This window comes from Falco punctatus, assembly GCF_963210335.1.
Source record: "Falco punctatus genome assembly, chromosome: 6".
Classification (NCBI taxonomy): Eukaryota; Metazoa; Chordata; class Aves; order Falconiformes; family Falconidae; genus Falco; species Falco punctatus.
Window position 1 is genome coordinate 77,711,048 of NC_137585.1, and position 23,316 is coordinate 77,734,363.

A 23,316-nucleotide genomic window follows, 5' to 3' on the forward strand; every position below is an offset into this window, starting at 1 on the left:
AGAAGGCCATGAGTCAGATCATTGAAAAGAGAAATCTGAAAAGTTCAAGCAAGGAAGAAGATTGAACGACCCCCAAAAGTGAGGCTGAAGAACAGAATGACCACCCAAAAGTCTCCCCAATAGATGATTCTAGAAGACTCTGCCTCAAGCTCCACCTGTTATGAATATGATAATTAGGTGTCCGAATTAAATTAATATGTATGTAAAGATGTTGCAACCTCTAACGAAAACTGTATAAATTACCTGACTTCTCACAGAAAACTTCGGAGCTAGTTTGTCCGGTGCGAATCAGCTAGCTCCCCAACGTTGCACAAAATAAACACCTTTGCTGCTTAAAGACAAAATTTGTCTCTGAGCAGTTACGCAGTGCCATTTTGGCATCAATTCCCTATTATTTCAGCATTCTTTCCTCATTCTGTTACCTGAAAAGGTTTACCGTATATCATTTCCAAAGGAATAACTCTCTCCTTAGTTTCAGGATGGATCCTGTACCTGTAGCAGTGTTAAGGGTAAAGCATCTGGCCTCTTCATCTCAGCCTCTTGGGAAAGTTTACTCAACTGTTTCTTTACGCGTTGATTCATTCTACTTGCCAGGTTGGTTGAGGTCTCTATGGGGTATGGAGATCCTATTTTATCCCTCATACTTTAGCTAAAAGGTGAAGGGCTTCTTCTACTAAGTGTGGACCCCTACCCGAAGAAAGTCCTATGGGTACCCCGAATCTCGGTATTATCTCTTAACAAACACATGATACTTCTTACTGGTGCAGCAAGGGAAGGCTTCCGGCCAGCCTGAAAAAGCATCTGTCATTACTAAGAGATACTGATACCCATTTTGCTGCAGTAATTTGGAAAAAGTCTATTTGCCAGTAATCTCCTGGGCTGTTTCCTCTCTTTGTCAGCCCTAGGAAAGGTCTTTGGGGTATGTGAGTGTTATTCTTCAAGCATAATTCACATTTCTCCACTCTGCTTTTGGCTATTCCAGACATCGTACACTTAGGACTTGCCCTTTCAAGGCTTCTACCATCGTTTCAACTCACCAGGGAGTTTTCTGGTGCTTCCCTTTAAGCAATTCACACATGATTTCCTGTGTAACTGTTAGTTGATGTGAAGGAGTCACCCACCACCCTTGATTTTGGGTTGCATTTAATAAATCAGGATTTTGGGTTGCCTTTAGTATGTTAGTCAATTGATTGTTAACTGGTGTATACCGTGGGCTCTTAGGTCCTAATTTCTGGTGTTTCTCTGGCAGGAATAGCAATACTTGGCTTTCAGCTGCTTCTTTCACTGCTTCATCTGCCATTTCATTTCCTATACGCACTAAGCTATCTCCAAGTTGCTGCGCTTTACAGTGCATAATTGCCATGACTCTGGGTCAACTGGTCACCTGAAATAATTGTTGGGTTGCTGGCCCATATTTGACTGAGGATTGTTGAGAGGTTCAGAGCCCTCTTTCTTTCCAAATGACTCCATGAGCAATGCCAGTGATCTTTGTAAGGCTGTGAGTTCTGCCTCTTGGGCCAACGTGTTAGATGATAGGGCTTAGGCTTCTCTTCTCTCTTTGGTAGTTACCATCGCATATCCTGCTCTGCGGGTCTTGTTTCACACAAAGCTACTACCAGCTACAATTAAGTCCCAGTCTGTATTTTCTGTTGGCGTGTCTTACAAGCCCACATGGCTAGAATATATCTGTCCCACCATCTGTAACCAATCATGAATTAGCTCTTCTTTTCCACTGAGATCATTTCATTTTTGCCCAAGTGTCAGTTTCTGGGCCTCTTGGATCGGTAACACTGTAGCTGCCACTGTGCGGAGACGGGTTGGCCGTCCTTTACTGACGCTGTCTAGCTGTTTTGTAAAGCACCCCATGGGTCTTTTCCACGGTTCCAGTCTCTGGGCCAACACTCCTAAAGCTACGTGTAATCTTTCATGCACAAACAGTTCAAATGTTTTTTTCTGGATTTGGGAGGCCTCAAGCTGGAGCACTCATTCCAGTCCGTTTCAATTTAGTAAGTGCATCTCTGCATTCCTCAGTCCAGGCAAGGAGGTTTCCTTTTCGTCCTACAGCTTCATATAAAAGTTTGGCAATGTGTCCCAAATTCATTTTCCATAAGCCACACCATCCAGCCATTCCCAGGAATGCTCTGAGATCTTGTTTTCATTTGGGTTCTGGGGTTAAACAACTGGCCTTTTTCTCAAAGGCACAACTGTGGATTTGTCTTTTTTAGATACCATGAGTTTCCTACTGTACCATACCTCCAGCCTGTCTGCGCCCTTTGGGATGGCAGCCCTGCCTTCCAGTGTAGTGTCTCCTCTCCTCCTTGGAGTGTCACCTGCAAATGCAATGAAGAAGCACTCTCATCTTGTCCAGGTCATTAAAGACACCTTAAAAAAGGTGGGTGGTAGGACAGACACTTTCAGGCCCCTATTAGATAGATGCCTGCAGGCAGACTAGCACAGATTGACCACAGCCCTCTAAGCCTGATCATCCACCTGGTGTTTTACCCATCTACTTATCCACACATACAGTCCATAACATCCTAACGTGGGAACAAGCATGCTGGGTGGGCACACGCGTGCATAATTGTGATGTTGAAAACTTGCTGACTTCCAGGTTTAAAGGCTCCCCTCATGCCTATAAGTGCTGTCCTGTCATAGGAGAAAGCAGAGAGTCTGGGCAGGGACAATCTTGCAGTGTAAGTTGAGTCGCCTTCTTGATCTCCTCCAGAGTCCTGCCTGCAGCCACAGAGGCCTGGGAGAACTTGCTGGGGAAGGCAGAGGAGAAGAGGACAGAGACAATGTCAGCTGTACCCACACCTGCCCTTGCTCAATTCAGCAGCAGCCACACAGTATCTCTGTGTCTTCCGTAACTGTTCCTGAAGGAGGGAACACTCCTTAGGGTTCCCTGGAATTGTCTCACAGGTCTAAACTCCATTTTGGATCTCTGGGCTGTTGGAGGCTTCTGTCCTTGCAGAGCAGCTGTGCTGAGCTCTGCCACCTGCCTTGGCACTTGGTTCCCCCAGTGTCACAGCTCTGTCTGCAACAGGACGGGCTCCAGTTGCCTCTGCATGGGCCCCTGGCTGAGGGCACTGGTGCACATCTGGGCTGAAGCCCCCCAGCTGTGGCACCAGCCCAGCTCTGCCTGGCCATAAGGCAACCTGGTACCAAGTGTCCCAGAGCCTGTGGGTGCAAAGGCTTTGCTTCAGAATGGTGATGCGGCATGGGAAAAGAGAGCTGAGTCCTTGTAGCCCTGAGACTACAAACCCAGAATTACGTGCTTACATTTAGTTAGCTGAAAACAACCCCCCACCCAGCTTTGACAAAACCTAGATGCTTTGCTATAAATTTCCTTGTGTCCTGTCTAATGATGGGTTAACAAATGGTGATTCTTATGTTCAAATATTTTTCTAATAGGAGAAATGCCACTACTGGAAAAAAGCATCTGTGCAGATGTAGCAGATAGAATATCAGTGATTGCATGAGCCTGTTCCCCAGCAGGTTCCCCCGGAGCCCCAGGGACCCCTGGAGGGAGCCCAGAGGGGCAGAGCAAGGGCTGCCTTGGGCTGCTCCCCGCTGCTGAGCTGGGCCGGGCTCCTGCCATGGAGGGAGCTCATGGCAAATGGGCAGCGCTGCAGAGAGACAGCTCTGCCCACCAGCAGCTCCTCTGCAAAGCGCAGCAGGGCTGAGGCACTGCCTGCAGGCACCCAGGGCAGAGGAGTGAGGCACCGAGAGCTTCAAGGCAGGCTGGGCTGGGACGATGCTGAGAGCTCATGAGGGGAGAAATCATCGCAGCCCTTGACCCAGTAAGTCTGTGGCTGCAGAGCAATGCCTCTGCAGTTCCTACACAGGTCTGCAGCAGCTCAGACACCCCCAGCCTGTGGGACCGTGTGGGAGCATTTTGCTGTGGAGGAGGCAAGTGTGCTGCAGAGCAGGGCTTCCCTGCTGCAGCGTGGGAGGGCCCGGGCATGTGGGCTGCCTTGTGCCAGGGCCGGCTGCAGGGCTGTGAAGGTGGCTGTGCAGGCAGGGGTGCCCAGGGCTGTCCTTGCCAGCAGGGTCCCTGCAGCCCAGCGGGCTGTGTGCTGGGGCAGGGGCTCTGCCGCCTGCCAGGGGCAGCTCTCAGCCTGCCGCGGGGCTCCCCACGGAGCTGCGGGGAGAAGCTGTGGGTGGAAGGAGTGACCCCTAAAAAGGCAGGGTCCTTCTGCTCTTAAGAAGGTGCTGTGTGGGTCAGGGCTGCTAACGGCTTCAGCTCACTGCCAGAATATTTCCAATTGGAGGATTCAAAGAGAAGGGCAAAGCAAGATTAGTATAAATGTAAGGTACTGTTCTGAGTCTCTGTTATCACTTTCCTACTGTTGGGGAGTGGGAGGGAATAAATGTTAAAAGAGTTCTGAATTTTGACAAGACCCTGAGACTCCTGAACTGTAACTTAGAGGGATCAATGGGTCTTCCCAGAGTCTTCTAATGTGATTTCAGGCACTCCTCTTCCATGGACAGAAGCGGTTTTGCCTTTGCTGGACCCATCAGGCTCGGTCCCATCTGGCTATTTCTCTAAGTGCAAAAAAGGTACATGCACCCAGCCAGTGCCCTGCAGACAGGCATGTTTGTATAGGGCCAGGGCACAGAGGTTGGGATGGGGTCTGTGAGCATTAGCAGGGAAAGACCTGGCACAGGGAAACACCTCCCAGGAGGGAAGTGTTGTGGCAGCTGGTATATGACCAGGAGTTAGAGGAAACTTCACATAGAAATGTTGTGGGAGGGAGAATTCAGAAAGTTCTGTATGACCCCCTGCAGTGCAGACCACTTCCTCTGAGGCATCCCCCTGGCTGCTCTCCCCCCCAGCAAAGCCTCTGCCCTCAGGGCTGGGGGTCCCAAGGCATGAGCCACCCCCTCTGCAGCCAGAGCTCCAGCAGAGCCGCGGTGCAGCTCTCCAGCCACATGCCCCGGTCCCTCTGCAGAGCACAGGGGCTGAAAGCAGCTGCCCAGCAATGTTGGTGTGTGGGAGGGGGCGAGCAGAGCTGGGCAAGGGCAACGCCGCCCTCAGTGCCCAGCATGCTCACCCTGGCCTCTCTCAGCCGCACCCTCACTCTGTTTTGCCTCATTTCTCCATTGTCTCTGCTATTCGTTACTGCTCTCTTGCTCTTGCTGTCAGGCCCTCTGGGGATGGGTGTTTCAGCTGAAGAGTCACACACTGATCTTGTGAGTCCATTCCTGAAGTGTGTCCATGGGAACAAGTGTCCCAGCTTTCCTGCCACCTGTGGGGTTGTGGGCAATGCCCTCTGTGGGGCTGGGCAATGACCTGGCTCTCCCTTATTGAGGCACCATCATGAGGACACTTGGCTATCCCTTGGGCTGTCCTTCTATGCTGTGAGCCACCCTCCAAGATGCAAACGTGTCCCCAGCAACTTGTCTTCATCTGAAGTGCAGAGAAGCACAATGCTTATGACAGCTAAAATGCTCTTGGGTTCGTGAAATGAGCCATATGCATCTTTGGCTAGAAGTGGGTTGCGGAGACCTTGAGGAAACATGAGTCATTCAGGCATCTGAGGTGGATCCCTCTGTTCTCAGCAGTGCCTGCTGGCTTTTCATGGGAACATGGGAGCGCAATTGCTATCCACTTCAGAAAGGTGCAAACCAAGGAGCAACTGGGAACAAGACACGTGGACACATCAGCTCCCCTCACTCTGCACTAAGCCACAGGCCACCCTCTTGCCTCTCAGGACTCATTCAGTTCTCCCTCACTGCATCAAAACTGTTGAGGTTTACTGAAATTCAGGAATACACCTCAGGTAAGATGAGGGGAGCTGTCAAAACCCTCAAATCTTTTAAATTGCATTCTGCCATCCCAGTTCCTTAGTACTGACAATGCAGATGCAGACAAGCCCTTCAGCTTTAGGAGCAGTTTCATTTGACAAACCCCAGAATGGCCCCTGCCCTCACAACTCCCATCAACCCACTGCTGCAGAGCAGGGCTGACTCCTCAGTATCCAGCAGGCAGAGGCCCTGCTCCTCACAGCACACTCAGACAGCACCAGCAGGAGCTCCAGCCACAGATTTAAAGGAAGGTCGCCTGGAAAATGAAAATTGTATTAGTGAAACACAGGAGGGTCTATGAGAAATAGATTTCATTTTGCTCAATGAAGAGTCCCCTAAATACTTCTCTCTGTTTTCCCTCTTGAACAGTGATGCGTGCCCAGAGGGACCAAATGTCCAACAGCAGCTCCATCACCCAGTTCCTCCTCCTGGCATTCACAGACACACGGGAGCTGCAGCTCTTGCACTTCTGGTTCTCCTTGGGCATCTACCTGGCTGCCCTCATGGCCAACGGCCTTGTCAGCATTGCTGTAGTGTGCGACCATCGCCTCCACACCCCCATGTACTTCTTCCTCCTCAACCTGTCCCTCCTCGACTTGTGTACCATCTCCACCACTCTCCCCAAAGCCATGGCAAACTCCCTCTGGGGCACCAGGGACATCTCCTACTCAGGATGTGCTGCACAGATTTTTTCTTTTCCTTCTTCATTGCAACAGAGTATTTTCTCCTTGCTGTCATGGCCTATGACCGCTACATGGCCATCTGCCAGCCCCTGCACTACGGGACCCTGCTGGGCAGCAGAGCTTGTGTCCACATGGCAGCAGCTGCCTGGGGCACTGGGTTTCTCAACAGTGTCCTGCACACAGCCAATGCACTTTCACTGCCACTCTGCCAAGGCAATGCCCTGGGACAGTTCTTCTGCGAAATCCCCCAGATCCTCAAGCTCTCCTGCTCACAGGCCTACCTCAGGGAACTTGGGCTGCTTCTTTTTAGTGCTTGTCTATGCTTTGGTGGTTTTCTTTTCATTGTTCTGTCTTATGTGCCGATCTTCAGGGCCGTGCTGAGGATCCCCTCTGAGCAGGGACGGCACAAAGCCTTTTCCACGTGCCTCCCTCACCTGGCCGTGGTCTCCCTCTTTGTCAGCACCTCATTTTTTGCCTACCTGAAGCCCCCCTCCATCTCCTCCCCGTCTCTGGATCTGGTGGTGGCAGTTCTGTACTCGGTGATGCCTCCAGCAGTGAACCCCCTCATCTACAGCATGAGAAACCAAGAGCTCAAGGATGCACTGAAGAAGCTGATGCTTTCAGGTGTCTCTCAGCAACAAGAAGCGCCCTGCGTCTCTATTCGTCATATTTCACCTGTCTCTTCATCCTGGTAGGGTGGTCTATAAAAGACTCCCACCAGGATATCTTCCTTGTTGGCCCTCCACATGACTCTTACCTGTAAGCACTCAACCCTAGTGCCACCATCCTCCAGCTCGTGGCAGTCAAAATACTCTCTGACATACAGAGATACCCCACACCTCTCCCTCCTTGCCTAGTCCTTCTGAAGAGTTTGTAGCCATTCATTGTAGCACTCCAGTCATGTGAGTTATCCCACCGTGTTTCTGTGATGGCCTTTATGTCAATAGTCTTTCTGCTACTCGACGGCTTCCAGCTCCTCCTGTTTGTTGCCCATGCATTGGGCATTGGCATAGATGTAATCCATGCAGTCTAGAAGGTTAAATTGAGAAAATTTGTGCCTTAAGATAAAAGCGGTTTAAATAAAATTAAGTAAAATGTATTAAAATGAATTAAAATTAGCATAATAATAAAAATTGCAATGTAAAGGAAAGTAACAGACAGAGAGAAATACAGGTGAGGCTAATGGAAAGAGTTGCTTAACACCAACTGACTGATGCCCAGCCAGTCCCCTGAGCAGTGGCCTCAGGCTTTGAAATCTAAAAAATGTGGCTTTCGACCCACATAATCAAATCCCTGGGGTTCCAGGGACGTGTGTATACATGTAACCCTGGGGCAGGAGGGAAAAACATTTCACACCCACACACAGCCAAATGCCCCCACCACTGGCTGCTTTACAAGAGGACTGGGGATCCCAGCAGCAGCGGGGGGCAGTAGAGGCAACGGGGCAGGGGGACAGATGATACGGAGGCAGGAGTGCAGCATGGTACAGAAACTGGCTCTGCAGGAGCCTTGCTTAAATTATTCACAGTTGCTCCAACTAAAATTTTTCCTGAAGGCTTTTGTCCTCATTTTTGCCCATTCTCTTGATGGTGGTCATATGCTCAGTTATCCCATACCCAACAATAATACATTTGCTGAGGCTTTTGATCTTCCAAAATTTTCCAGAGCATAGCCAATTTCTTGCATTTTAATGAACCTTTTCAGGGCCATGCCCCCTGCTTCTCTAAGTGCTGCCACTCTTCCTTACACAATGCATTTGCTTATTTTTTTGGATTCACCAACAATGCCATCTATTGTCCTTGAATTTTCTTATACCACACTTAGGGGCATCCCCTTTTCTATGCCATGCTTGTTCCCCATACCTGTATGGCAAATCTGTGCACCTCACACTTATCAGGAAGCACGCTTCTCAGATGGGGCTCAAACCCACTTGGTCTGAGAAGACTTAGAATTTAGTACTGGAATTTTCAGGTGCACCAGTACTTAGAATGTAGTAACAGAATTTTAACATTCCCTGGTTGGTGCCTCCCATCTCCAAAGTTCCCAGGTGAACTCACCCAATGCTGGCAACTGGATCTTTGGAAATGAGAGTCTGACATCCACCAGTGGTTGCCTACAGTCCCATCTGGGTCGCCAAACTGTTACAGAAATGATGCGCAGCAGCCACCGTAGCAGGGATGGACTCTGGCTTTCTGCACAAGCCAAAAGAGAGGTTCCTTTATGAAAGTACATTTTATTAATAGCACTACAGCTTGAGCTGGGTGCTGGCAAATAGGGACTGCAAAGAAAGAATTCCCTAATTATACCTCTTATTTTTTATATCGGTATATATATAATTGCTACTATTTTAGGCTAATTATACCCTTAAAAGCTAAGTTCACCACCCACAATGTGACAGTTTAGGCCAATAGTCATATTAAAGTCTTGGGCCTTCTAGCTTTTTATCGGTGTGAGTTTATTGCTGTTTTGTTACTAAGCAGTTGCTAAGCAGACATCTTCTTATGCAGCATACATTGGTTCTATATCCTGATTCACATCCTCTGAGGCTGGCTTCATGGAATGTTTGTAGTTCATTTTTCAGCAATGCTGTCATAAATTGGATTGTCTCAGGCCAAGTTTCATGGTCTATAGGCTTTGTCTACACGAGCTAAACATGAATGGTGAAGCTGCTACTGCTGCGTTTCCGCTACCTTTTCCTAGCACAATATAAAAGTCAGGGGGTGCCTTGGCTGCAGCAAGCCTGAGAAGGTGGAGTTCAGTATCCTGAGAGGAGAAACAAGGCAAACAGCAGGATCAGTGTACTGGTCATGAGGGGAAAAGACATTGGCTTGTTGAGGGACCTGCTTGGAAGGATCCAATGGCTTTTGGGCCTGAAGAGAAGAGGCTGATGCTCATGGATTTCATGCTCATCCTGGACTTATTTGAGTGTGTGTTTGTCTTTTTGAGAGGGACCTGGGCAGGTGGGGGGAACGAAGGTCAACTTCTGACCTGCTCTGGGAGGCTTTTACATCCCGTGTGTGTCATATGGAGATGTCTGTTCCACAGACATAGTCAGACATGCAAATACAGAGAAATGCTGGGGTGGGGAGGTGAGGAGCAGAGTTGTCCCTACAGTGATGGACATTAAGCAGTCTGCTTCTCCTACCTGTCCAGACATCCTGAAGAAGCAAACTGCATCCCTATCTGCAGGAGACAGTTCTCTAACATGAAAAAACAAGAGAAAAAAACCTGTTTTATTGAGTGCTCATTTAAATTGACATCAGTATCAATTGGAGAATTCTTCTATTGCTCTGTAAAAATGCTCTTTCATACCTTCCTCATTAACTACACTCCTGAAACTTCACTCATTAGGTATACATATCCAGAAGAATTGCTGTAAATGATGGGAGAGACATGACTTCTTAAGGTTCTGTGCATTGCAATGAGCCCACAGTGTGTTTGGTGCTAAGTCCGTGGAACTCAGGTCCCGAGAAGAGACTGAACGGCCCTTGCAACAGTCAGAGTCAGAAGGGGGATTTGTGTGCTGTGGTGGGATGCAGTTAGAGGGACAGAGATGCCTGATGCCAGTGCAGATGGCCTGGCACACTCTGACCAGGTTCCACCTGCACGTCCCAATGAGCTTTTGTCTCCACTAGGTCTTCTCCGACACCTGCCAGTCCCAGGCAAATCCCTCAGACACACGGGGGGCTCTAGAGTTTTGCACTGGGTGCTTATGGTCAGACGATGGTGCCCTGACTGAAAAGATGAGAACTGTTCTCAATACTCAGAAAAAAACCCACCACCTACAATCCAAACAAAAATACATTTTTTTATCAGCTGAAATGGTTCAGTACTTTCTATAAAGTGTCAGTGGCATTCCTATTCTGCCAAAAAATACATTTTCAGAATGTGCATGAATTGTGGGAGAAGAAATACCGACCATACTCTGTGCTTGCCTTCCCACGACTCTGTCTAGCATGCTGTGTCTTTCATCTTTCTAATCTTCCAGGCATATCTACCTGTCCTGATGAAACTCTGTACACCTGAAATCCTCCCTTCAGAAGCTTATCAGGACATGTATTTTTCTGATTATTCTCCAGAAGCCTCCGTCCTCTTCCTCCTGGGCCATTCCGATTCCTCCCATGTACCTACTTTCTGCTTTGAGCTTCAGGGAGGTAAAGTTGGACTGCCTTTCAGTAGTCTCTACTTTAGTCCCTATAGGAAAGTCTTCAGGAGCATGAGGATTTGCTTGAAAAAACATAATACAGCTCAATAGAGTATGTTGATATTTATTAAGTTGTATTCGGTTTGTTTTTTTTTTTTTTTTCCTTACTGAAAAATAACCCTTTCTATGCCTATTTGCACCCAGGTCTCTAAGGGAAGCAGGTAGCAATTGCTGCAAAGAACCCACAATATTCATCTGCAGAGTTGGTTGGAGAGGTCTGATGTCAAGTGATGTAAGTGCCGTGGGGCTGAGGAGAGAGATAGTGGGGCTGGAGAGGTGAGGAGCAAGGCTGTCCATGCAGTATTTAGCTCCGGGGACTGATTTTCCCACCTGGCCACAGCTCCTCAGGAGACACTCTGCATCAAGAGCAATTGGAAAGTTCTTCTATAATTTCTTCAAAGTGCTCATTGCCTGCCTTCCTCTTCAACTGTACTGCTGAAATTTATCTCATTTAGTGTACAAGCCCTGAAGAGCAGATGTCCCTGATGGGAGAGACATGGCTTGTTAGGGCTTTCTGCCTCGTAATGAGCCCAAGGTGTCTGTGGTGCTGTGCACTTCAGGTCATGACTGGGGTGAAAAAACCTCTCAAGAACACCAAGTCAGGAGCAAACCCCAGAGTCCCTGGAAGCGTTAATGGGCCCCGCTGAGGGCCATGGCTGAGAAAGCCTCCCCATGGCCTTGTTAGAGCCCATCCTTGGAGGCTGTGATTGCAGGTGGGCAAAGGCGCTGTGCAGGCAGCTCTGCTGCTGAGCAAAGCCTTGGCTTGCTTGATGAAGCAGAAAGGCCAAGCCATGACCTCCAGCCTGTGGGAAGGTGGAAGCTGTCCCTCCCACAGGCCTCAGGGCTCTTTCTGAGGACCGTGGAAGGTGGGGGATCCAATGGTGAGTGAAGGACAGCAATGGCACAACAACTTCCAGCTTCCCCATGGGCTTGCAAGGAGGCAACGATGTCCCAGTGCCATGAGGACAACATATCTTCTCATACACCTCAGTGGCAGAGGCAGCTGCCGTAGCCAAGGGGACACAGTCCTGGGTTCTGTTGGAGCCTTCCAGCCTTGCCAACACCCTTTGCAATCTCGCTGCAGGCTGCTCTGCATGGTTGGACACGTGTCTTACTTTCCCTGCAGCCTGTAGGCACCCATCTCACTGCCCTGCCTTGCTCTCACCCCAACAGTTCCATAGCTTCACTGACATATGTCCCCTCTCACTGGCTGTTCCTTGAAACAGAAAGCCGTGGGCTGATCCAGACTCCCTCTGGCTGAGCTCTTGCACCACAGCAGGACCCTTGGTGTGACAGTTCTTCCTCCTGATACCCAGTCTCCACCTCTCAAGTAGCACTTTGTGACATTATTTCCTGTCTCCTGCTTCTTCACACTACTCAGGAACGATCTACTGTCTCAGAAACTGCCCTTCAAGCAGGGAACCCAACATATTAGCCTTTTCTTATGGTCTTTCCCCTCACCAGAGAGAAGTCCCCTCCACATGATCTTCTAAACGACACGACCAATGCTGGCCTTTCAGCTTCTATCAGAGACACGACCAAGCCATGTGCCTGCTGCTGTCCCATCATGTCCCCAGGCACAATGGACGTGGCCACCCCTATCCCAGCCCTTCTCCTGGATGGGGCCTATGGGGTCCCTTGGCAGAGGGACTGTCCCAGCCACATTCCTGTTGCTGGCCGGTCACCTCCAGCGGCAGAACTGACCTCACAGGGCCCTTCACAGCCATGCACATCCTCCTGCATAAGGAGTTTCTGAGATCCAGTTGCCCTTCTAGTACCATACTGCTCCATTGCCCTCCTTATGGCCCAGGACCTGTCCATAGAAAAGCAGGCTTGTTTTTTTCAGATTTATCAAATACCTTTCCCACAAGCCGTTTGAGTGGAGAAGCATTCTTCACATGAACTCCTCTATTTGTGTTGACACATTCTATATATGCTCTTATACCTCTATCTTACACCTCTACGGTTGGTTTTTTTTCAGGTTGGACTGACCTTTAACTATGCAATTGAGGCAGTGTCAGCTAGAGCAGCTTGTTCAGCAGCTGGTCTAGGTAGGCTTGCAATATCATAGAAGCACAGAAACAGAGAATCATCGAGGTTGGAAAGGACCTTAAAGATCACCACATCCAACAGTTACCTGAGTATCACTAAATCATGTCCCAAAGCACTGCATATGTTTCCATGTATGATTCCACCAGCTCCCTGGGCAGCCTGTTCCAATGCCTTACCACCCTTGCAATGAAGACATTTTTCCTCATATCCAATCTGAACCTCTCCTGGTGTAACTTGAGGGTGTTTCCTCTTGTCCTGTCACTTGTTATCTGAGAGAAGAGACCTACCCCCACTCATCTACAACCTCCTTTCAGGTACTTCTAGAGAGCAGTAAGGTCTCTCTCCCCTGAAGCCTCGTGTGCTCTAGACTAAACGACTCAAGTCCCCTCAGCAGCTCTACAACCGACCGGGGGTCCAGACCCTTTGCCAGCCTTGCTGCCCTTCTCTGGACACGCCCCAGCACCTCAACGTTTCTCTTGAAGTGAGGGGCCCAAAACAGAAACACAGCGTTTGAGGTGTGGCCTCAGCAGTGCCGAGTACAGGGGGTCGATCGCTGACCTGGCCCTACTGGCCACACTGGTTCTGATACAAGCTAGGATGCTATTAGCTGCCTTGGCCACCTGCACACACTGCTGGCTCATGCTCAACCGTCTGTCAGCCTGCACCCTCAGGGTACTTTCCCACCAGACAGCCTTCCAGCCACTCTGCCCCAAGCCTGTAGGATTGCGTGCAGTTGTTGTGACCCATGTGCAGAACTGGCACTTCTCCTTGTTCAACCTCATACAATTGGACTCAGTTGAATAGTCCGAGCTGTCCAGATCCCTCTGCGGAGCCTTCCTGCCTTCAAGGAGATCAGCACTCCCATCCCACTTGATGTTGTATGCAAACTCACTGAGGGTGCCCTCAATCCCCTTAGCCATGTCACTGATAAAGTTGTAAAGCAGGACTGACCCCAACACTGAGCCCTGGGGAACACCACTCCTTATGGGCCATCACCTGGATGTCACTCCATTTATTACCCCTTTTGGGGCTTGGCTGTCCAGCCAGCTTTTAACTCAGTATGGAGGACACCCAGCTAAGTGTTGCATGCCAGTCTGAGACCGGCGTGTGGTTCTATTTGTATTCTCGGGAACAGAATTAAGACTCAAAATGGAGTCAAGAGCCAAGGAACTTTATTTGCCCAGCAAGAAATCTGCGAATGCAAAGGGAGAGAGAGAGAGCGAGAGATAAAGAGAGAAAGGAAGGAAAGAAAGAAAGAGTTCACAGCAATAGCTACCACCCCGGAGCTGTGGTGTCCTGACAGCCCGATTCGTTTCCAAGTCTGGTGGGGGAACGTTCCATCCGATGTTAGTTGGTTCCGTTTTTTATAGAGTTGTTACAAGCTGTTCTGCTCAACCACACCTTCCACCCGGCAATGGTGTACATGCCCAACATCATCAGGTGGTCCTCAGAGGCCTCCAGGCATCTTGATCCCCCTGACCCCTGGTCTGGGCACGTGCACAGGGGTTTGGTTAAATTTTGCAGGATCAGCTTTCCCTGTTGCTCCATGGCATCCGTCGGTTTCCTCCTTTAACAATGTATAGATAAATCTCTTCTGTGGCAGTGGTGTTACCTTCCTGCCTTAACAATGTATAGACAGATTATTCGCTGTGGTGTTGGCATGAGTTTCCTGCCATAGCAATGTTGAGACAACACATCTGCTGTGGCAATAGCGGGTCTCACCGACGCGGTCCCTTACGTACCAATACTTCAGAAATTCTTGAAGTACAAGTTGTTGGTGGAGTGTTAATTGAAATCCAACACCCCCATTTTGCCAGTGAAAAAGGGCAGGGGTGAAGATTTCCAGTCAGTGCAGCATTTTAGAGCAATAAATTCTTGAAAATACCTGAGTCAAAAACGGGAGAAATCTTGAGAATACAAGAAAAGGTAAAGGAACAAGAAATTCCACCGGAGGTGGATTTGGCAGTGATCCCTACTGTATGGGAGACAGATGTTCCTGGCAAATCGAAACTAGCAGAACCAGTTAAAATAGATTTGAAGGAAGGCGCAGGAACAGTGAGAATTAAACAATATCCAATTAAACTGGAAGTGAGACAGGAATTGAAGAAATTGATTGATAAATTTTTGGAGTATAAAATTTTGGAAGAATGTGAATCTGAGTATAATACTCCTATTTTACCAGTCAGAAAACCTTCGGGTGAATATAGACTGGTACAAGACTTGAGAGCAGTATATCAAATAGTTAAGGATATTTATCCTGTAGTAGCAAACCCTTATACACTGTTAACAGCGTTAAGGGAGACTTACCAGTGGTTTACAGTGCTTGATTTAAAAGATGCTTTCTTTTGTATACCTTTGGAAAAGGAAACCAGAAAACTGTTTGCTTTTGAATGGGAAAATCCTCAAACCAAAAGATGCAGCTGACATGGACTAGATTACCCCAAGGATTTAAAAACAGTCCAACTATTTTTGGAAATCAATTAGCTAAAGAACTTGAAATCTGGAAACAGGATAAATCAAGACCTGGGCATTTACTATTACAATATGTGGATGACATATTGATTGCTGCAGAAGAAAGACTTACCTGTATACAGGTGACTATTGATCTCTTGAATTTCCTGGGACTAAATGGATACAAAGTATCCAGGAAGAAAGCCCAGATAGCCTGCCAGACTGTGATATATCTGGGCTTTGAGATTTCAAAAGGACAACGGCAATTAGGAAAAGATCGCAAAGAAGCTATTTGTGGTATACCTGAGCCGAGAAATATTCATGAACTCAGAGCATTTTTGGGAATGACTGGGTGGTGTCGCCTTTGGATTATGAACTATGGGCTAATAGCTAAACCACTCTATGAGGCCCAAAAGAATTCTCCCTTTGTATGGGGCCCACAACAACAAAAGGCTTTTGTAGGATTGAAACGTGCCTTAAAGTCTGCACCTGCTTTGGGACTGCCGGATCTAACCAAAGATTTCCAGTTGTTTGTTCATGAAAGGCAACACCTGGCACTGGGAGTATTAACCCAGAGGATGGGAAGCTGGAAACGACCAGTCGGATACTTCTCTAAACAACTGGACACAGTGAGTAAAGGGTGGCCAAACTGCCTTCGAGCAGTAGCCGCAACAGTGATGCTCATACAAGAAGCTCGGAAATTGACTTTGGGAAGAACAATAACAGTCTATGTCCCACACATGGTGATAACTGTTTTAGAACAGAAGGGGGGACATTGGCTGTCTCCCAGCCGAATGATGAAGTACCAGGTGGTATTGACTGAACAGGATGATGTGATTCTAAAAACGACTAACCTGGTAAATCCTGCAGTATTTTTAAGTTCTATACAGGAAGAAGGACAACTAGAACATGATTGTTTGGCTACCATCGAGTATGTTTATTCCAGTCGTGAGGATTTGAAAGATGTACCATTGGAGCAACCAGACTGGGAATTGTATCCTGACGGAAGCAGCTTTATGGAACAAGGAGTCCGATATGCCGGATATGCGGTAACAACAGACACCAGAGTTGTAGAAGCAGGAACATTGGCGAGTACCACATCAGCACAAAAAGCGGAACTCATTGCTTTAATCCGGGCCTTAGAGCTTAGCAAAGACAAGAAAGTAAATATCTGGACTGACTCAAAATATGCCTTTGGGGTAGTGCATGTCCATGGAGCCTTGTGGAAAGAGAGAGGGTTATTGTCCTCTCAAGGATCAAACATTAAGCATCAAACAGAAATTTTACAATTATTGCAAGCAGTTCAAAAACCAGATCAAGTAGCAATCATGCACTGTAAAGCACATCAGATTGGAAATATAAAAATAATAATTGGAAATAATTTAGCTAATAAAACAGCAAAGAAGGTAGCAAAGAGACAAATATCGCAAATGGCAATAATTCCTTTTAAAACAGTAACCCTTCCTAGGGAAAAACCAAGATATTCAGAGGAAGATGACAAATTAGGTCCGTTATTAAATGCTAAGAAAAACTTAGCTGGATGGTGGAAAACTCCTAATGGACAAGTAGTAATTCCCCCTCTTTTAATGAGAGAGATAATTCAAGTAAAGCACCAAGAATGTCATTGGGGGGCAGAAGCTTTAGTAACATCTTTACGAAAACAAGTGGTATCAGTTAAGATGTTGGGAATAGCTAAAATGATAACTGTAAAGTGTGAGGTATGTTTGAAAAATAATCCAATGATTAAGAAAAAGGTTCAAATGGGTAGACTGAAATCTGGTGTAGAACCTGGAGATTATTGGCAAGTAGATTTTTCAGAATTACCCAGACAAAATGGGTATCGGTACATTCTAGTAGGGGTTGATACTTTTACAGGATGGCCAGAAGCCCTTCCCTGTCGCACTACACAAGCAAAAGAAGTGGTGAAGTGGTTATTACAGGAAATAATTCCGAGATTTGGAGTTTCTATTGGAATTTCTTCTGACAGAGGTCCACACTTTGTTGCTGAAGTAGTTCAAAGTGTTAGCAAAGCATTAGGTATTAATTGGGATTTACATGCCTCTTGGAGACCACAGTCTAGTGGGAAAGTGGAAAGAATGAATCAAACTTTGAAACGACAAATAAGCAAGATTTGTCAAGAAACCAGTTTAAAGTGGCCTCAGGCACTTCCATTGGCATTATTACGCATCAGGGTACAGCCAAAGAGTGGAACCTCAGTCAGTCCTTATGAATTGTTATATGGAAAACCATATGAGTCTCTAGAACCAAATCTAAACATACATGTAAAAGGAAAACAAGATGTGTATAACTATTTGCTTTTTCCAAGGAAAACTTTGGCTGTGATTTGGAGTGTAGTAATTTGGAATAGACCTTTATCTCTGGAAAATTCAGTGCATGATTTCCAACCAGGAGACTATGTCTATGTGAAGACTTGGACCTCTGAACCTTTGCAGGAGCACTGGAGAGGACCTTTCCAGATACTGTTAACCACTTTTACAGCTATCACAATAGCAGAGTCGGATGCTTGGATACATTATACTCGAGTGAAGAAAGCACCGTGAAGAAAGCATCTACTCTGTGGAAGATTGCTAATCGTGACCCAGAGACTTAAAAATTGACTTTGAAACATGTCTAATTTTTTTATATCAGGTTATGATTGGTTTTTGGATTTTTTTTGTTGGTAATGTTGGTGGGATCATGGGATGGCTTGGTGGACAGGAACAAAAGACAAATAGAAACAGAACAAGTGATTGACATTTTCAAACAAATGGCAAAGGAAAATTTGTTGGTAGGATTGACTAAAGAATTTGTCAATTTATAAAATGTCATGCAGATCACTGCTTGTTTGCCAATACCGAGGGCAGTAGGTGAATCTATTCCATGGAGAATTTTAACTATGAATTTGACTAACCTGGAACATAAAAATGAAACCAATTATTGTGAACAGAGGCCAGTGACTCAATGGTATGGGCAAGTGAAAGTCACTAAAAAAACAGTGGAAAACTCCAGGTAGTCTGACGGATTGTGAAAAATTGTTAAATCATGTTTTTACCAAAATAAGGAGATTTAAGACTGTGGGATGGTGTTCTTATGATGAACAACTTAAAACCAATGTGAGCAGAAGTATCATGAAATGAAAGTGTAATAAAACTGGCCAAGGTACCCAATTAGTAGAACAACGGGACTCTATATGGTCTATGTCCATATTTTCCCATTTTCAGTATATGGCAATAAATTTTTAGTGTTTTACCTAGGATGGAAAGGTTTTTTTTAGTATTACCCTGGGTAGATAATAGGTCAACTATATCGGGAGAGAAGGAAAATAAAGTAGTGCCATGGTGGAAATGTGAAAAAGTGTATGATTGCAGTAATGCAGACTTAGTAATCCAAAGAATTCCTCCGCTGGCCGCTGCTTTGAAATATGGTTGGTTTTGTTGAGGTCTTAAGAACACTCTCAATTTAACCAGCACTTTTACAGTCAGAAGAGGAACTTTGTTTAGTTGTAAAAAATCTACTATTCGAAGTCCTGGACATTTAATTTGGGCATTGAGTGATGGAACCTGGACAACTCATTTACCATTAGATGGTAAAGTGAAACAAATTACCTTAGGCATGCCAACATTGTGTCCGATTTGGAAGAAATCACCATTTAGAGGATCCCTAGAAAATTTAGAACTAAAACGAACAAAGAGATCCGAGACAAATGATGATAATTGGAATGAACCCTCTACAGGAGTGAAAATTGGTTGGGCACTTGAATCACTTTTAAATCCTATAGCTTCATATAGAAACAGAGCATGGCTCTATTAGTTAGCTGGTCAAGTGGAAAAATTAGCAAACGTTACTAAAAAGGCGTTTAAGGAATTGAACATGTAATTACAGGCGACTTCCAGAATGACTCTATAAAATAGAATGGCACTAGATATGCTCCTACTTAAAGAACATGGAGTGTGTGGATATCTCAAGGATAAACTGGACCACTGTTGTATTTACATTCCAAATGTTACTTAGGATGTGGAACATGATCTGGACCTATTGGGAAAAATTGAAAAAGAAACTGAAAATATTCAAAAGGATATGTCAGAAGATTGGCTTGGGAAAATTTTTAATAAATTAGGATGGAACTTAAGCTCTTGGATACAATCCATAATCAAAACTTTGTTTTTGTTATTGATTGTCTTTTTGATGATTATGTTAGTATATGTATGTTTGAAAAAACAGTTTATCAATAGGATTGTTGTCAATCGTATGATTATGAGAGAAGTGCCTACTAGTCCACCAAGATACAGCCCACCACCACCAAAATATGTTGAAACAAATGACATGTAAATAGTGTGAAAGTATTGAAATAATGATTTTCAACACTTTCAAAGGGGGGAAATGTTGTCGATTTGTTAAAGAGTTGAGATCAATTGATTTTATTGGTTTGATTATCTGATTTTATAGAGTTATTTTATAGAATAGAAATATAGGAAGATAAAAAAAAATATGTTGAAGAAAGTTATGATTATTTAGTAAAAGTAGTTGTGAGACCCTTTATACATTTTGTACTAAGGCCAGAAGAATGGGTTGGAATCATTGTTGAAGCTTAAGTAATAATTTAGGGTTTGAAAGGTTTCTTTGTATCTAACTAGTCTTCTGTATATAGAAAGTATATTGAGATGTCAGAATGTAGGATTAATGGGAACTGGGGAGAGTCGACTGGAACAGCTTGTAGTTACCTGCCAAGAAACCGTGAACTTTAGTAAAAGGTAATTCCGGCAGGGGGAGATCGCGACCACCGACTCATATACCACCTACCCAAATCGTACCCTAGACCCATTTCTAGACCTTTCTACGCTTTACTGCGCAGAATCGGATATAGGAGGAGAGTATGTAAATGATTTATGGGGAATGTTATGATTATGCATGAATAATTAATGAATATGTATGAATAAGTTCTATATATGGTGTCTGATTTTGAGACCTGGCGTGCGTTGATCGCGAGAGGACTCGCTCACGCACCCGGCCGTCAATAAAGAAGTGTCTGCTTATCTACATCACATTGGTGTCGATAAGTTCTTCATTCCGAGATTTCGGTAACAGTGGTGTTACCTTCCTGCCTTAACAATGTATAGACAGATTATTCGCTGTGGTGTTGGCATGAGTTTCCTGCCATAGCAATGTTGAGACAACACATCTGCTGTGGCAATAGCGGGTCTCACCGACGCGGTCCCTTACGTACCAATACTTCAGAAATTCTTGAAGTACAAGTTGTTGGTGGAGTGTTAATTGAAATCCAACACCCCCATTTTGCCAGTGAAAAAGGGCAGGGGTGAAGATTTCCAGTCAGTGCAGCATTTTAGAGCAATAAATCAAATAATATACTTATCCTGTAGTAGCCAATGCGTACACATAATTAACAGCCCTTCCAGGGGAACAGAGATGGTTTATAGTTTTAGGTACAAAAGATGCCTTTTTCTGCGTTCACCTGGACAGTGACAGCCAGGAGCTTTATGCTGGAGCAGCTACGTTCAAGAGGGAGAACAATTATCTGGATATGCTGTAACTACCATATGGGTAACAGGGTCCCAAGCTTTACCCGCAGAGGTCTTTGCTTGGGAAGCCAAACTGATCACCCTTACGAGGGCACTGGCCCCAAGCGAAGGGAAACGAGCCAACATATGGACAGACTCAAAGTCTGTCTGCCTTTGGAGTGGTTCATGCCCAGGGAGCTACTGGGAAGGACAGAGGACTGTGATCTGCTCGAGGAACTGTGATCAAAGATGCACCTCACACCCCGGAGTTATTGTAGCACAGTCAGAACCCAGCGGTGGTCGCGGCTCTGCATCGCAAAGCACATCAAGGAGGTAAAACCACTTCAGAATTAGGAAATCAATGAGCAGATACGGCTGCCAAGGAGGCTGCTGGAAAAGTATCCTGCCTCTGTTATGCATTCTATAACCCACACAGACGTACAGACCTGATCCACACGTGTGGGGTGGAGCATGGCTCAGGGGGGGTCATGTGTGGAGGAGTTCCGCCTGTTTTGGAGTGGTGGAGCTGGCTTTTGAGAAATGTTTCCTTGACAGTACAGATCTGAGCACGGTCCTGCTGCAGGGTGGCTCTGTCGAGAGCAACTGTTGCGTGACAAGTGAGTGTCATCTGCTGGGGGTGTTCCTGCGGGGGTCTTGGACCTGGAGTGGTTGGGGGGGGGTCCTGCTGTCTCCAGGGGGTCTCTAATGTCCCAGGGGGTTCCACGGGAGGGTGTGTCTGGCATCCTTGAGGGTGTCCCAGTGGTGTTCCCAGGGGTGTCCTGGTGTTGCCAATGTGTCCCTGGGGGAATCCTGGCATCCCCGGAGAGGGTCCCTAATGTGCCTATAGTGTCCTTGGGGTGAGTCTTGGTGTCCCTAGTAGGGTTATTAATGTCCTAGCGGTGCCTTTGGGTGGTTCCTGGTGTCCCTAATGTCCCAGTGGTGTCCGTGGTGGGGGGTCCTGGTGTCACCAGTTTTTCCCATGGAGGGTCCCTAATGTTCCTATGGTGTCCCCAGGGCGATTCCTGGGGGTTCTTGGTGTCCCTGAGGAGGGCACCTATGTCCCAGTAGTGTCCTTGAGAGGTTCCTAATGTCCCAGTGGTGTCCCTGCAGGGTTTCTGTGTCCCTAGTGATGCCCTCAGTTTCCTTGGGTGGGTTCCCCAGTGTCCCACCACGGGGGGGGTCCCTTCTACCCCCCTTTGTGTCACCCCCACCACCACCTCTGCCACTTCTGTCCCCGCCAGATTCGGCATGTCTCTACAGGGGACCCTGATGTCGGGGATGGCCTCCTGGCCTTCCACCTTGGTACTGGATGCACCAATGTCTGTCCCAAGGGAAGACGGGGGACAGGGCTCTGTGCGCGGGGACCCAGCCCAAGGAGCCCCCCTCCAGCTCAGTGCCCGCCTCTGCTCTCTGCAGGCATGGCACCAGCCTGCGCCCACGGCTCCGCCTGGCGCTGGACCAGCTGTGGGTGCTCAGCAGCGGGATGGAGGCAGCGCAGGAGGAACAAGAAGAGGAGGAGGAAGGCAATGGCAACAACAGGACCTCCATCAACCTCACCTGGACCACCAGCTCCTGTGTTGCCACTTTTGGGTGAGTTGTGGTGCCATGTCCCAGGTGACCTGTGTCCCATCAGTCAAGCTCCTGGAGAAGGAGCTGAGCCACCACGCCGTGAGTGTCTCCCTGCTCCGGGCTCTGTCCCCAAGCACTGCTCCCCCAGCCGAGCAGCAGAGGCATCACTGCTCACCTTCTTCCTCTCCTTCTCTCTCACCAAGTCGAGGACATGGAGCACCAGGAGCCTGCAGAGGCTGACAGAGGGCCAGGCAGAGGAGAGAATGGCTGCCTTTTATCTGCCTTGGGCAGTGCTGCGATGTGTGGTGAGTGGGGTGACCTTGTGTGGGAGGGAGGGAAGGTCCCTTGGTGCCACTCAGGGAGCGGAGTGGGTGGAGGAGCCACCATGAATGCTGGTATGTCCTCGCTGGAGACATTAGGAGGAAAGCTGCTGCACAGGACACAGGGCCCAGGAACGCAGAGGGTCCCAGCTCTGCCGTGCTCAGGCTGCTGGTGCCAGGGGCAGCTCGCTGGTGGCCCTTTCTGCTGCGGGGCTACTCTCTAAGTGCAGCCTGGTTCTTTATAAGTTACAAATGAAGGGACTTCTCGTCAAGGGAGGCAGCCTTGGCAGGGATGAGAAACAAAGACCAGGTAGTGAAAAGAGCACCGTTAGCTAAGTCACGCAGGAAGAAGCCTTCCAAGGAGGAAAGCTCTGGCCACAAGAGAACACAAGCTGATAAGGTCTTGGGATCCACTGACACCAACAGAAGATGAGTTTAAGTAGGACAAAGGTAATTGTGGCAGTGGGAGATGGCGACCTCTGACTCAAATAGCTCCACCCGAAAGAGGACAAACCCCCACTAGGGGAGCATGTGTAGTTCATAAAATAATTTAGTAGTGCTATTGCAGATGCATACGTATTTGCATTAGAAGCGAGAAACCAGTCACCAAACCTGTGTATGACACATGACTATGCAACGTGCGGCGCTCTGAGAAAGGCCCCGAACCCCTTCTCAGTGTTCCAGTTGGACCTAAAACCATTTGTGTGTACTTT

The 23,316-nt window shown here is 47.2% G+C and overlaps 1 pseudogene across 1 annotated transcript; it reads left to right on the top strand.

Annotated features, from left to right (window-relative positions):
• The first annotated feature begins 1,480 nt into the window (after window positions 1-1,480).
• Window positions 1,481-12,471, top strand: LOC308066510 (olfactory receptor 14J1-like; annotated as a pseudogene). Its single transcript has one exon. The product of its transcript is annotated as an olfactory receptor 14J1-like (transcript).
• Window positions 12,472-23,316: the final 10,845 nt, after the last annotated feature.